The 15,006-nt window shown below is 40.0% G+C and overlaps 1 protein-coding gene and 2 pseudogenes across 3 annotated transcripts in view; 2 read left to right on the plus strand and 1 right to left on the minus strand.

Annotated features, from left to right (window-relative positions):
• Nucleotides 1-15,006, minus strand: part of MAPK10 (mitogen-activated protein kinase 10) — a 593,666-nt gene that overhangs the window by 488,974 nt on the left and 89,686 nt on the right. The gene's annotated exons all lie outside the window — the stretch shown is intronic.
• On the plus strand, nucleotides 3,356-3,852 carry LOC132025710 (ATP synthase F(0) complex subunit C2, mitochondrial-like; annotated as a pseudogene).
• Nucleotides 6,330-6,966, plus strand: LOC132025765 (small ribosomal subunit protein uS7-like; annotated as a pseudogene).

Here is a 15,006-nt window from a genome sequence, read left to right on the forward strand (position 1 = left end):
GCCTTCAGCTCAGGTCATGATCCTGGAGTCCTGGGATAGAGTCCCACATCAGGCTCCCTGCTCAGTGGGGAGTCTGCTTCTCCCTCTGACCCTCTCCCTCTTATGCTCTCTCTCTCCCTCTCTCTTGCAAGTAAATAAATAAAATCTTTTTTTAAAAAAGTTATTCAAATTGCAATATGTGAACCTGAACTGAATATCATACTGGAAGATTAAAAAGTGCTATAAGAGACATTATGAGGGCAATTGACAAACGGGATTATGAACTATAGACTGGACAAAAATATTGTTTCATTGTTAAATGTCCTGAATTTGACAACTGTACTGTGGCAATGTAAGAGACTATTATTTTTCTTAGGAAATATACAATAAAGTACTAAGAGGTCAAAGGGAATGACATTACAATCTACTTTCAAATGATTTGTTAAAAAAATTTTAAATGATGTATATTTGGAAAGAATGAGAGAAAAATATAATAAAGCAACCATGCAAAGTATGCAAAATTGTTAAATCTGGATAAAGGGTATATGGGAGTCCTCTATTATTATTTCAGCTTTTTCATTTGTTCGAAATAATTTCAAATTAAAACTTAAAATCAAACAAAGGTACCACACCGGTAGACGATATTGATAATAGGAAGGCTATGCCTCTGTGAGGGCAGGGGGCACATGGGAAATATCTGTAGTTTCTCCCCAGTTATGCTGTGAACCGAAAACTGCTCTAAAAAAACCTGTCATCATTTTTAAAACATCAGTGAACAAACACAAAAGACAAGAAAGGTAAAGGAATTCTGGGTGATGTAAAGTCCACACCTTAATTTTAAGTAGATTGCTCAACAGCCTAAGTGACAGATATTATTGTCCTTGTTTTACTGAGAGGAAATTGGGTTTCAGAGGTCTCAAGATCTGATGCTACCTAGAAAAGAGAAGATAAGGCGCAGGTAAGGAGAAAATGAGCCAAGGCTCCCTTGGCTCCACTTGCCATCTTAATTCAGTCCCTGAATGGATGAGCTCACTGCAAGTAAAGCAGCTCCCTCCCACCATTTCACCACCTCCTCCCACATTGAAATGATGCTCTCCTTAGATCATTAATCATCTCATTAAGGTTCCTGTATTGGCCACATACATTGTCCTTATATTTTCTTGACATAGCTGATGATAAAGAACCCATTGTAAGATGTCTACTCCTAGCACAACTGTCCCCAACAATAAGGGAAATACCTTTTCATCAATGTCTGGTTTCAGCACTAATAAGTGTGACTTCTGGTTTTCTCAAGCTCCTTGCATACAATTTTATGAACTGGGTAATACCTATAACCCAATTTTCCTAACACGCCAGTAACTAGATCTAGATTACTGGACTGAGTTGAAATACTATGTAGAACTAAGTCTTGTGCAACATAAAAAGCTTTTTGCAGGGTGCCTGTGTGGCTCAGTCAGTTGAGCATCTGCCTTTGGCTTGGGTCATGATATTGGGGTTCTGGGATGGAGTCCCATGTGGGGGACTCAGTGGGGTGTCTGCTTCTCCCTCTGCCCCACTGCCCTACCCCCACTCATGCTCTCTCTCTCTCTCTCTCAAATAAACAAAAATCTTTTTTAAAAAACTATTTTTGCAATATGTATCCCCTAATCACCCACACTTCTTTCCTGTACTAGCTTTCCCTTTTCCCAGTAATTTCTGGTGTTAACTTTAGTTTCTAAATCTGCCACATTTCTTTTAACTACACAATGGCACCCCGACCAAGTTAGGGGCAGTACCACGAAGAGCTGTGAAGTAAACAAAGATTATCTTTACTGCCCTACTCTCCCCCCATCCACACCCCTGCAGTCTACACTCAGCCTAGAATCCTGCAGTAGATGGCAGAAAATGGCATCGAATCCTTTCCCTCTCTGTAGCATTATAGATCCTCCCATCGAAAGAGAGATTCTATTTCCCTACCCTTTGAATCTGAGTTTGGCCATATGACCTGCCAAACGGGACAACAGCAAACACGAGGTATAGCAGAGGCTTGGAAGTACTTGTATTTATTCCCTTGCTGCATCTGGAAACTGGAAACCGCCATTTCACAGGCTTGTTGTAACCTGCTAGAGGATAAGAGACCACAGGAGGAGAAACAAGATACCCTAGCCCACAGTCAGCCAACGACCACACACGTAAGGGAGGCCATCAGCTCCAGCCAACCCTCAGCTGATCTACCAACTTATCTAGAAGCAGCTAGAAACCACAGACTCATGAGTAAGCCCAGCTAAGACCAGCAAGAAAACCACCAAGCTCATCCCTTACCTTAACCATCCCATAGCTTTGTGTTTTAAGTTACTAGGCCTTGAGGTAGTTGTTTATGCAGCAAAAGATAATTAATACAGACTTAAATAGCTCCAAGTAGGTACTACTCTCACCCTGCCTCCTGGTTACCCATCTTTATCCTAATGTCATCCACTACCCACCCAACAACTGATCCACCATCAAAATTCATTTCTTCACATTTCTACAACCTCAAAATCCTTAAGCTGATAAACTAATATGAATTAATTCATTTATAAATAGAAAATAATCCTAATTAATAATAACATTATTAGAATATAATAAGCAACATACATACACACCAAATCCCCCCAAAAAAGGCCCCAAAATAAATCTTCTATTTCTTTCATCACTTTCTCGTGCAACATCATGTGCAAAAAGTTAATTCTTTTTACTTCCACTAGAGATATAACAAAGTTATGAAATCATTGCTCTAACTCCTTATCTCCTTCCTTCTCATCAAATTTCCAAATGAGTTGATTAACCTTTCTCTACCAAAATCGACATATCTTGAATAATTTCCAACTTAGTCTCTGAACAGTAAAGTCCTTCCAATGCCCTTTTTCTGTCATAGGCAAACCCCCTACCTCCAATGTCAAGGTTTAACAAAACCTCAAATAACAAGCCAGGTATGATTAACATATTCCCAATATATTAACAAGTCACAAAACATTCATTTAAGCTTACAAAAGTTCCCTTCTGAGTAATCTATCATTGTTCTTTCCTAACTACATTTTTATAATAAACAGCACATCTACCTCTTCTTGAAACACATCCGTTCATTCAGAAAACACCCAGTACTTGTCTTACAGAGAACCTCCTTTCTCTCCTGGTCTCCTGATTCCATCCTGCAACAATAATAATACTCCTGGCCTCCCTCCCTATCTCCCCACTTATTCATCCCAAGGGAAAGAAAGTAAGTATATGTTATTGTGGACTTTGGGAGAAAGAACTAAGCAAACTTGGCAGAGGCTCTCCTGAACCAATCTTGTTGATATCTGCCAGTGTAGGGAGGGCATGTCCTAGTTGACTCTCTACTATATTATAAGCATGTCTTCTCTGCACTGAAAGCAGCTCTCTTGCCACGGCCCTTCATCCCCTGAAAATGTACACCTGGGCAAATTTCTTCACCCTCTTCTTGGTCAGGAGCACCTCTCAACTGTTGAGTGGATCACTGTCTGCAGTGGTGCTAAAACCACCAGAGACAAGGACAGATGAGAGCCTCAGCAACTTAGCAGCCCCACATCCCCTCACCTCACTTATTCCTAGTCACAGCTTCCAAACCCCAGCACCATTTCAAGGGACATCGACACAGCAGACAAGTTCATAGGGGCTGGGGCTGCCACGGTAGAGGTGGCTGGCTCTGGGGCTGGAATTGGGACTATGTTTGGGACCCTCACCATTGGTTAGGCCAGGAATCCCTCTCTGAAGCAACAGCTCTTCTCCTAGGCCATTCTGGGTTTTGTTCTCTTAGAGGTCATGGGGCTCCTTTGCCTGAGGTTGGCCTTTCTCATCCTCTTCATCATGCGAAGGAGCTGTCTCCGCCTTCCATAGCTCTTTCTCCTATGTCTCATTTGCCCTGGGTATTTTCCTTTTCATATACCTCCCCAGGCAGTCTGGGGAAAGTGCTTGGCTCAAGGTTTGACAGAGGGAAGACAAATAAATACTGTATTAGTGAGGGGTGGGGGAAGATAAGCACAGTAGACCAGGCTCCGCCCCTACAGAGAGAATACTACTATTTTGAAGGGTTAAATTCAACTAATGAGAGATTATCTAAAAACAAACAAATAAATAAACCAAAATAAATATATTCCCGTTTTGATCTCCAGACCACTTGCTGAAAGGACAAAAAGGGACTAGAAACTAGGCCAGCTTCTCCCATATGAAGCCAACACTTCCGCACATTTCTCCCAGCTTTTCTACCCAGAGGCAGTCCCTCTTTACAATCATCTTCCAGGAGTGGGCTTCTTCTAATTCTTATGCCCAAAGGAAAAAGAAGAAGCTTTTTTCAAATCTGAACAATGACAGTTTATATGCTAGCAGCAACCTGTTGATTTTCAGCTATCTGAGTCCTCTATCTCTTAATTGATTCACAGCTTAAGGAAAGCAATGTGTCACTTATTCGGCTCCTAAAATTCCAACACTACTATGCACCAGAAATTATGAGACATGTTAGGGAGGCAAGATGAGTAAGATAGAGTTCCTGGCTTCAAAATGCCATAGAGCTAAATTCCCTAGGTCCTTAAAACCACTGTTTATTTATTTTTTGGTTATTAGTTTGTTTCTGTATAGAGAGAAAGATGTAGATTGCTCTCTAGAAACATCTACACTCTGGGCTCCCCTCTCAGAGTCTTGAAGGTTCTTGCAGGTACGGGTGGAATTTTGTGGACCAGGGGCTAGAAGAGGGCACAGTGATCATTTGGATGATGGCACCATAACTGATGAAAACAAACACAGACATAGGATTCAAGTTCCTTAAAAGCAGGTGAATAACAAAGTTTTCTTTACATACTGACAGCTACATGGCAGGAAAGAGAGTGGCATGACCAAAGTGAAGGGCATATACATCTGCCCAACAGAGGCACCCATGTGGGTGATGATAGCTAAGTATTTGCTCAGAGTAAGATCCTGCTGTGTCCCTCTGAAAGCTTCATCTTGTCATTGCCATGGAGCTTTGTTATATCCTCCCAAGCCCACCCCCAAGTTCTAGAGACTCTGATTATGAATCTGAATGCCCACCAGGGCAATGCTGGTTTACCTCAGGCTGGGTGAATGAAAAGTCAGCAATATAGTGTCTCCCAGTATCTCCGACTCAGAGTTGCCTAGGTCTCCTCCTGCAATCAGTCACAACCCTGTATGCAAAGAGATGAGAAGAGCTGGGAGATGGGCAAGGTACTAAGGCCAAAAGTGACAGGAAAGCTGAAGCAGTAGCCAGTAGCAACTTTCAAAGTAAAATCCAATCCCAGAATCCGACCAGATAAAAGGGAACCCAAACTACAATCTGGGAACAAATGAATGAGGAAGGGGAAATAACAGAAAGAAGAGGATCCTGAACAACAACCTAAAAATGTGCGAAGACTACACAGAGAGCTTTTTAAGCTTGCTTTTTTATGCAGATACATTGCTCCAGTATAAGGGGTTAAGATCAAATAGACAAATAATAACTTGTTCTGACATCCCTCATAGATAATATTCTTTCTTAAACTGCAGTTTTCAGGTGTCTTCATCTTAGAGGTGATAGGTATTGTAAGTATATTTTCTTTTTTTTTTTTAAGATCCTTATTTATTTATTTATTTATTTGAGAGACAGTGAGAGAGAGCATGAGAGGGGGAAAAGGTCAGAGGGAGAAGTGGACTCCCCCGTGGAGCTGGGAGCCCAATACAGGACTCAATCCCAGGACTCTGGGACCATGACCCGAGCCCAAGGCAGTTTTTTAACCAACTGAGCCACCCAGGTGCCCTGTAAGTTTATTTTCTGAACCAGAGGCAAAACATGATCCTATAGTTTATCCACATTGCTTAAAAATCAAGCCACCTTGGAAAATTTGACCCCCAAGAGTAATTTTAGAGAGAGAGAGCACATGCCTTTATTCAACACCTACAACAGTCCCAGCATTTTGTTAAGCAATTTATACTAAGCATCTCACTTAAGCATTACACAAAGAAATATGAAAAAATTAGTCACTTTCCAAATAAGAAAACTGAGGCCTCCTGAAATTAAGTGACTTGCCAAAGTCATGTGCATGGTGGTGTCAGAGGCTGAACGTGGGAAGTCTGACTGCAAAGCCCACAAGCTGAACCACCACCTCATCACCACAGAGCTAGCGAGGGTAGAGGGATAGTTTTAGATGATAAAGGGGTGAAGGAAGAGTATTCTGCCCACAAGGGATGCCCAAGAATCAGGTGCTAATCTAGGGAAGAGAAAGGGTTAAGGGAAAGAGTTGGCCACAGCTCCTGATGTTAATTAAAAATGCTGCTTTGGCTTCCTGTCTGTGCCAGGGCGGCGCGTGGTGCACGCTGATCAATTGTGACGCCCCGGCTGCACCCTCAGGATGACCAAGTGGGAGACAGCTGCACCTGCGGTGGCGGAGACCCCTGACACCAAGCTCTTTGGGAAGTGGAGCACCGATGACGTTCAGATCAATGACATCTCCTTCCAGGACTACATTGCAGTGAAGGAGAAGTATACCAAGTACCTGCCCCACAGTGCGGGGTGCTATGCCGCCAAGCGCTTCCGCAAGGCGCAGTGCCCCATCGTGGAGCGTCTCACCACCTCGATGATGATGCATGGCCGCAACAATGGCAAGAAGCACATGACCGTGCGCTTTGTCAAGCACGCCTTCGAGATCATCCATCTGCTCACTGGTGAGAACCCGCTGCAGGTCCTGGTGAACGCAATTATTAACAGCGGTCCCCGGGAGGACTCAACCCGCATCGGGCGAGCCGGAACAGTGAGGCGTCAGGCTATCGATGTGTAACCCCCTGCACCGTGTGAATCAGGCCATCTGGCTGCTATGCACAAGTGCACGTGAGGCTGCCTTCCGGAACATCAAGACCATTGCTGAGTGCCTAGCAGATGAGCTCATCAATGCAGCCAAGGGCTCCTCCAATTAGTATGCTATCAAGAAGAAGGACGAGCTAGAACATGTGGCCAAGTCCAACTGTTGATTACCTGGCTGTGCCTTCAATAAACCTGTCTGTCCTTGGGGTAGCCACAAAAAAAAAAAAAAAAAAAAAAAAAAAAAAGTGCTTTGTAGGGGCTCCTGGGTGGTTCATGTAATGCCTCTGCCTTCTGCTCAGGTCATGATCCCAGAACACCCATGTTCAGCAGGGAGTTGTCTTCTCCCTCCCCCTCTGCTTCTCCCCCTGCTCCCTCTCTCTCTCTCTCTCAAATGAATAAATAGAAACTTAAAAAAAAAAAAAAATTGCCGAGTCATATGATAAGTCTTTAAAAAAAAAAAGCTACTTTCTAAAGTCTGCCCTCCCAGCGACTGAACTGCCCGCTGGTGTTATCAGATCCCAATCCTTATCATGCCTTCGGAAGACCTTCTGTCAGGGTAATCGGCATGTTTCCCTCCAACTAGTCTAGTAATTGTAACCTGAATCTGCAGACAGTATTCCTACTTCTCTTACCCTGAGAAATAAACTCACATAATCACAACCTCATTTCATATCTGAATAGCTAAATCAATTTTGTCAATTTTGTCTATTTCATATCTGAATAGCTAAATCAAATTTTGCCACTATTATTAAGAAAAGAAGCAGAGGTACCTGCCACTAAGAAACCACTGTCTGCAAAAAATAAAATAACATACTCATTGGGACATTATTTTGCTTGAAAGAATCTTTGCTGAGGGGCGCCTGGGTGGCTCAGCTGGTCAAGTGCCTGCCTTGGCTCAGGTCATGAGATGGAGCCCCAGATAGGCTTCCTACTCAGCAGGGAGTCAGCTTCTCCCTCTCCATCTGTCCCTCCCCCTAGTTGTGCACTCTGTCTTTCTCTCTGTGTGTCAAATAAATAAATAATCTTTTTTTTTAAAAATCTTAATCTTAAGAAAAAAAAAATAGAAAAGAATCCTTGCTGAAAAGGAAGCGGTTAAAGACCCAAATTAGAAGCTGGAGAGGACATTCACACTTAGTCACAGTCCCTAGCCACACTCTATGTGTAAGGTAAAAAAATAGACCATTTCTCATCCGCTGTTAAGAAAAAATAAAAATACTTGTACATGCTTGAAAAATATAGAATAAAATTATAAGGAATCAGCATAAACAACAACCTACGAAGAACTTTTTAAAGTCTAACCATTAAAGTGACACACCTTCCCACTGAGAAATAAAAATAGATTATTAACTAATAATGCTACATTCATCTACATGCTTAAGTTTGGGGTCATTCTTGTCAGATAACAAAGCCTAAAGGGGAAAAAAATCCCTATAACAAAGCCCTGCTCATTTTCCTCCTTTACTCTGACCCTGGCCAGAAGGAAGCCCATGGTTAGGAGACACCACTTCCTCGTGCTTTTCTCTTCAGTATTAAGTATCTACCTATGAGTGGTGCTGAGTTGTTTATGAAGATACAATTTTGTGGGTGCCCTACCTGGCTGCAAATTCTGAAATTGTTTTAAAAAAGGTAGTATGTATATGTGTTTTATATCTCTCCTACCTCTCTTCCTCTGATCTCCAAGGAGGGTAAGCGATGGTCTTGAGTTTGTTCTTCCTGAGACGGCCTGGCCATTTGCCACCTTGCCTGCTTTCCGCTGGCAGGCTCTTGCTCTCTTCCTTTCTCCAGATTCTCTGGCTCCCCTCCCCATGTGGCTTGGTAATGGAAACGCATTCCATACAAGCTCTCCTCTAGGTTTTGAGTCAAAAGCTCTCTAGTTCCTTCCCCTGTATTTCATGTTCTCTTCAGCCTCTCCTTGGTAGTTACGGTGTTATAGGAATGTGATTCAGATCCCTGCTTTGGAGTAAAAGTAAACAGAACAGGCATTTAGCCCTTTTTAATCCTAAACTGTTCAGACTAACATAGCTTACGCAATACAGTTCTTGATAGAATTCAATCTAGCTCATTGGAATTCTTCAATAGAAACACGGTATATTTCCTTCATGAGTTTTTTGTTTGTTTGTTTGTTTGTGTTTTAGGATCTTGTGAAGAGAGATTCCTAGTGAAAGGCTGGATCCAGTTATTCCTGGATCCCAGTCCTAATACAGTTAAGATGCCACAATCCATGGGGCGCCTGGGTGTCTCAGTTGTTAAGTGTCTGCCTTCAGCTCAGGTCCTGATCTCAGGGTCCTGGGATCCAGCCCCGTGTTGGGCTCCCCACTCTGCAGCAAGCCTGCTTCTCCTTCTCCCACTCCCATTACCCCTGCTTGTGTTCCCTCTCTCACTGTGTATCTATCAAATAAATAAAATCTTTAGTATATGTGCTGCCGAAGCGAGCACTAAATAAAATCTTAAAAAAAAAAAAAATGCTACAACCCAGAACCCAAAACACTATTTCAAGAAGTGCCAGTATGCATTTTCATATTCACTCTTTTCCTCAACCATGGTGATTGGCGATGTTTCAGATGGTAGCAATTCCATGGTCATGGATTGCAGAGGAAGAAGACTTGAGCAGAACTCCAGCCAACCCACAGGCATGTAGTGTAAACTGAGAAATACATCTTGCTGCCATAAGCCACTAAGATTTCACAGTTGTCATCCAGCATAATCTAACTAACCCTAATATAGTGACTGATGGAGGTGGTGTTTCAAGAGTTAGTTCTAACCTAAGTAGTAATAATACATCAAATGTGGTGTGCCAAAGTCTATGATTGGTGGGTAACATAGCCTGTATTGTCTGCTTGAGACCAGCCTACAGGATGAATCAAACTATCCTAGATGACCTAGGACATCCCATTGGATAACAGCACTTCAGGAGTTCCAGGGAAACTGCTCTTAGAGAAGAATCTGCTCGAGTCTCTTCCGAGAATATAGGACCTACAAGAGATTATTTCACCACTGCTCCCACATTCTAGGGACAGTGTCCTATCTACTGACACATATAATAACCCTGATGCCTAAATGTTCACCTATATCCACCTTACATATAAATTGAAGGTTTATTATGTGATTATAGGCTTATTATGTGATTCTAACCCTGAAATTCCTCTTCCTTTCAGATGTTACAGTGCCTTTAACATCCCCATTTTCATTGTTCAAAGAGTGTAACGTTAGCAACTAAACAGGAGTTTTGGCTAGCTAAGTTTAAACTCCCACCCACTGATAATTTCTCTTCTGTATCCTTGACAAATAGCTATCCTACCTCCTTACATTGGCTAGCAAAAATGGTTAGAAAATTCTACCTTATAAAGGGTTGAAATTTGCCTCCACATTCTTTTAATCTAACTTTTAAAGCTTGTGCCCATTCCACCTGTCTTGAAATTCCAGGGGTTTTTTCCCTAAGTTCCTAGAAAAAATGTTAATCCTGGCAAGAAATGAGAACTTGGGGAAGCAGATATAAGTTTTTTAGAAAAATATTCTCTCTCTGGGTCCTTAAAGTTCATCTGTCCTAGATTCTGAGTCATCTTTAGACCAGAATAATTACAAGAGTAGGGGAAAAAATAGCCCGTAGGCAAATGGAATTAGACCAAGAGATGGATAGAAACCCAGCCTTGGTTGGTACAGAAGTTGTGACTTATGTTGTCCTTCATCTTTAAACTTTCAGTAAAGAGTTGTTATTAATTACAGTCTTAGCCTGGATCATTAAAACCTATTAATCCGTGAACTCAATGAAGGCAGGAACTATTGCCTTTTCTTTTTTTTTTTTTGCTTGCTTTTTTTTTTTTTTTAATCAACACTGATTATCCCTAAACCTATATTAGGCACTTGATAACTGTTTGTTGAATGAATGGCAAAACACGTATGTTGGAGATTAGGATGTGGTCTGGGTTTATCTTGGGGATTCTGAGGAGAAATAATTTAATTTAAAACCTGCAAGGGTCATGCTTTAATTCAGACTGATTTGGGTGCAGGGGCCCCAATCTTGTAAAAACATTGTAACCAATTTATAGAGATTTTAATGTTTAATTACAGAGAATTTCAAATATACTCAAAAGTAGATAAAATGATATAATAAATTCCCATGTATCCATCTAAGGCCAACACCCATTAGCCCATGGCCAATTTTGCCATATTCACATCTCCATCCATCTGCTTTTCCCACAAATATTTGAAACAAATCCCAGGTGTTATATAATTTCATTTATAAATATTTTAATGTGAATTTCTAAAAGATAACAACTTGTCTTTAAACATAAAATACCATACCACATCTAAAAATAATTCTTTGATAATATCAAACATGTAGTGTCAAGTACTTAATTGTCTCATAAATCTTACAAAGAGACTTTTTTCACCACGCTTATTTTAATCTGGATGCAAATAAGGAACCGATTAGGAAATAATAATAGTCTTTTAAGTCTCTTTTAATTTTCAGGTTCCACTTTCATCTCCTTTTTTTCTTTTTTTTTCTTTTTTTTTTTTAAAGATTTTATTTATTTATTTGTCAGAGAGTGAGCAAACACGAGCACAGGCAGACAGCATGGAAGGCAGAGTCAGAGGGAGAAGCAGGCTCCCTGCGGAGCAAGGATCCTGATGTGGGACTCGAACCCAGGACGCTGGGATCATGACCTGAGCCGAAGGCAGCTGCTTAACCAACTGAGCCACCCAGGCGTCCCTCATCTCCTTTTTTTCTTCTTGCAATTTTTTTTGTTGAAGAATTGTGCTTGAATGTCCTGTAGAATTTCTGTTTGATTGATTACATCTTCTGAGTATATTCTTTTTCTTTATTTTGATTTTTTTTCCAGTGCATTCCTTACTTTCCATCACCTATTTAACCCATCCCTCACCCCCCTGCCCCATAGTCACCATCAGATTGTACTCTATAACTCAAAGTCTGTTTCTTGCTTTAACTTGTCTCATTTTTTTTCCTTTGCTTGATTGTTTTATTTCTTAAATTTCACATGTGAGTGAAATCATATGCTATTTGTCTTCCTCCAATTGACTTATTTCCCTTAGCATATTACACTATCTAGCTCCATCCATGTTGTTGCAAATAGCAAGATTTCATTCTTTTTTATGGCTTCTTTATCCTTTCATCTTCTTTATCCATTCATAAGTCAATGGACATCTGAGCTCTTTCCATCTTTCCATATTTTGGCTATTGTGGACATTGCTGCTATAAACATTGGGGTGCACATATTCCTTTGAATTAATATTTTTGTATTCTTTGTGTAAATGCCCAATAGTACAATTGCTGGATTGGAGGATATTTCTCTTTTTAACTTTTTGAAGAAACTCCATGTGGTTTTCCATAGTGGCTGTATCAGTTTGCATTCCCACCACCAGTGTAAGACACCTCCCCTTTTTCCACATCCTTGCCAACACTTGTTGTTTCTTATGTTGTTGATTTTAGTCATTCTGATGAGTGTGAGATAATATCTCATTGCAGATTTGATTTGTAGTTCCCTGATGGTAAGTGATGATGAACATCTTTTCATGCGTCTGTTGTCCATCTGGATGTCTCCTTTGGAAAAAAGTCTATTCATTTCTTCTGCCCATTTTTCAATTGAGTTATTTGTTTTCTTGGGTGTTGAGTTGTGTCAGTTCTTTATATATTTTGGATACTAAGCCTTTACTAGATATGTCATTTGCAAATATCTTCTCCCATTTCATAAATCACCTTTTAGTTTTGTTGTTTGTTTCCTTCCCTATGTGGAAGCTTTTTATTTTCATGTAGTCCCATTAGTTTATTTTTGCTTTGTTTCCCTTGCCTCAAGAGACATATGTCTAGAGGAACCTGGGGGGTGGAGTTGGTTAAGTGTCCAACTCTTGGATTTTAGCTCAAGTCATGATCTTGGGGTCATGAGATCAAGTGCCACATCAGGGCCTGCCCTCATCACAGAGCCTGCTTAAGATTCTCTCTCCCTCTCTCTCTCTGTCTCTCCTGCTCATGCTCTTTCTCTCTTTCTAAAATAAATAAATCTTAAAAAAAAAAAAAAAAAGATTTGTTAAAATGTCCAAGATACATAGGTAGAAAAAAGTTGTTATGGACAATATCAAAGAGGTTACCGCCCATGTTCTCTTCTAGGATTTTTATGGTTTCAGGTCTTATATTTAGGTCTTTAATACATTTTAAATTTATTTTTGTGTATGGTGTAAGAAAGTGGTCCAATTTCATTCTTTTGCATGTCGCTGTCAAGTCTTCCCAGCACCATTTGTTGAAGAGACTTTTTCCCTTTGGATATTCTTTCCTGCTTTGTTGAAAATTAACTGACCATATAATTGTGGGTTTATTTCTGGGTTTTCTGTTCTGTTCTATTGATCTATTTTTCTGCCAGTACCTTAGAGTTTTGATCACTATAGCTTTGTAATATAACTTAAGTCTGGAATCATGATGCCTCTAGCTTTGATTTTCTTTTTTAAGAATGCTTTGTCTATTTGGGATCTTTTGTGGTTTCATACAAATTTTAGGATTGTTTGTTCTAGTTCTGTGAAAAATATTATTGGTATTTTGATAAGGATTGCCTTAAATGTGTAGATTGTTTTGGGAAGTATAGACATTTAAAAACTATTTGTTCTTTCATTCCATGAGCATGGAATGTCTTTCCATTTATTTGTGTCATCTTCAATTTTTTTCATCAGTATTTCATAATTTTCAGAAAACAAGACTTTCACCTTTTTGGTTAGGTTTATTCCTAACCAAATGCAAATGTAAATGTTATGTTTTACTATCTCTTTTTGCTACTTCATTATTGGTATATAGAGATGCAACAGATTTCTGTACAATAATTTTGTATCCTAAGACTTTACTGAATTCATTTATCAGTTCTAATGGTTTTTTGGTGGAGTCTTTAGGGTTTTCTATATATAGTATCCTGTCATCTGAAAATAGTGAAAATTTTACTTCTTCCTTACCAATTTGGATGCCCCTTATATCTTTTTGTTGTCTGATTGCTGTGGCCAGGTGTTCCAGTATTATGTTGAATAAAAATAGTGATAGTGGCGGTGCCTGGGTGGCTCAGTGGGTTAAGCCTCTGCCTTCAGCTCAGGTCATGTTCTCAAAGTCCTGGGATTGAGCCCCACATCGGGCTCTCTGCTCAGCAAGGAACCTGTTTCCCTTCTCTCTCTGCCTGCTTCTCTGCCTGCTTGTGATCTCTCTTTCTGTCAAATAAATAAATAAAATATTTTTTTAAAAAGGTGATAGTGGACATCTTCCCTTATTCCTATTCTTACAGAGAAAGCTCTGTTTTTCCCCACTGAGGATGATGTAAATTGTAGGTTTTTCACAGATGGCCTCTATTATGTTGAGGTGTGTTTTCTCTAAACCTATTTTGTTGAGGGTCTTTATCATAAATGGATGTTATATTTTATCAAATGCTTTTTCTGCATCTGTTAAAATGACCACATGGTTCTTATCCTTTCTCCTATTGATGTGATGTATCACATTGGTTGATTTGCAAATATTAAACCACCTTTGCAACCCAAGGAATAAATCCCACTTGATCATGGTGAATGACTTTTTAAAACATATTTTTCAGTTCAGTTTGCTAGTATTTTGTTGAGAATTTTTGCATCTATGTTTATCAGGGACATTGATCTATAGTTCTCCTTTTTAGTTCTGTCTTTATCTGGTTTTGGTATCAGGGTAATCCTGGCCTCAGAATGAATTTGGAAGTCTTCCTTCCTTTTCTCTTTTTTGGAATAGATTGAGAAGAACAGCTATTAACTCTTCTATAAACGTTTGGTTGAATTCACCTGTGAAGCCATTTGATCCTGGACTTCTGTTTGGGAGGCTTTTTGTTTTTTCTTTTTGAGATGGAGGAGGGGAGGGATAAATCTTAAGCAGACTGCTCACCCAGCACAGAGCCCAATGTGGGGCTCCATCTCACAATACTGAGATCATAACTTGAGCCAAAATCAAAAGTCAGATACTTAACCAACTGAGCCACCCAGGCACCCTGGGAGTTTTTTGATTACTGACATAATTTCTTTGCTGGTTATTGATCTGTTCAAATTTTTATTTCCTTCTGTTTCAATTTTAGCCATTGATATGTTTCTAGGAATTTATCCATTTCTCTTGGGTTGTCTAATTCGTTGGCATTTGGGTTTTTATAGTATTCTCTTATGATTGTTTGTATTTCTGTGGTGTTAGTTGTTATATCTCCTCTTTC

Source organism: Mustela nigripes, chromosome 1 (genome assembly GCF_022355385.1).
Source record: "Mustela nigripes isolate SB6536 chromosome 1, MUSNIG.SB6536, whole genome shotgun sequence".
NCBI lineage: Eukaryota > Metazoa > Chordata > Mammalia > Carnivora > Mustelidae > Mustela > Mustela nigripes.